Raw genomic sequence first — 215 nt, 5'->3', positions numbered from 1 at the left:
GCCTTGTCTTCTGCCCCCTACCAAGCGGCAAACTGCTTGAGCGCTGGGAAGTTTCTGCCTCAGTTTCCCCATCTGTCCCGCATGCCCATCCCTCCATACAGGACCCACGTGGAGACAGTGAAAGAAGGAGTCTCGCTGGGGACTCTCATTGACCCAATGGCTGCGAACCGTCCTCACAGGCGTTGTCCCCTCTCCCAGAATTGGGGACACAGACA

The sequence above is a fragment of the Myotis davidii genome, unplaced genomic scaffold, assembly GCF_000327345.1.
Source record: "Myotis davidii unplaced genomic scaffold, ASM32734v1 scaffold428, whole genome shotgun sequence".
Taxonomy (NCBI): domain Eukaryota; kingdom Metazoa; phylum Chordata; class Mammalia; order Chiroptera; family Vespertilionidae; genus Myotis; species Myotis davidii.
The sequence above is the reverse complement of the archived record's forward strand: the minus strand, read 5'-3'. Positions refer to the sequence as shown.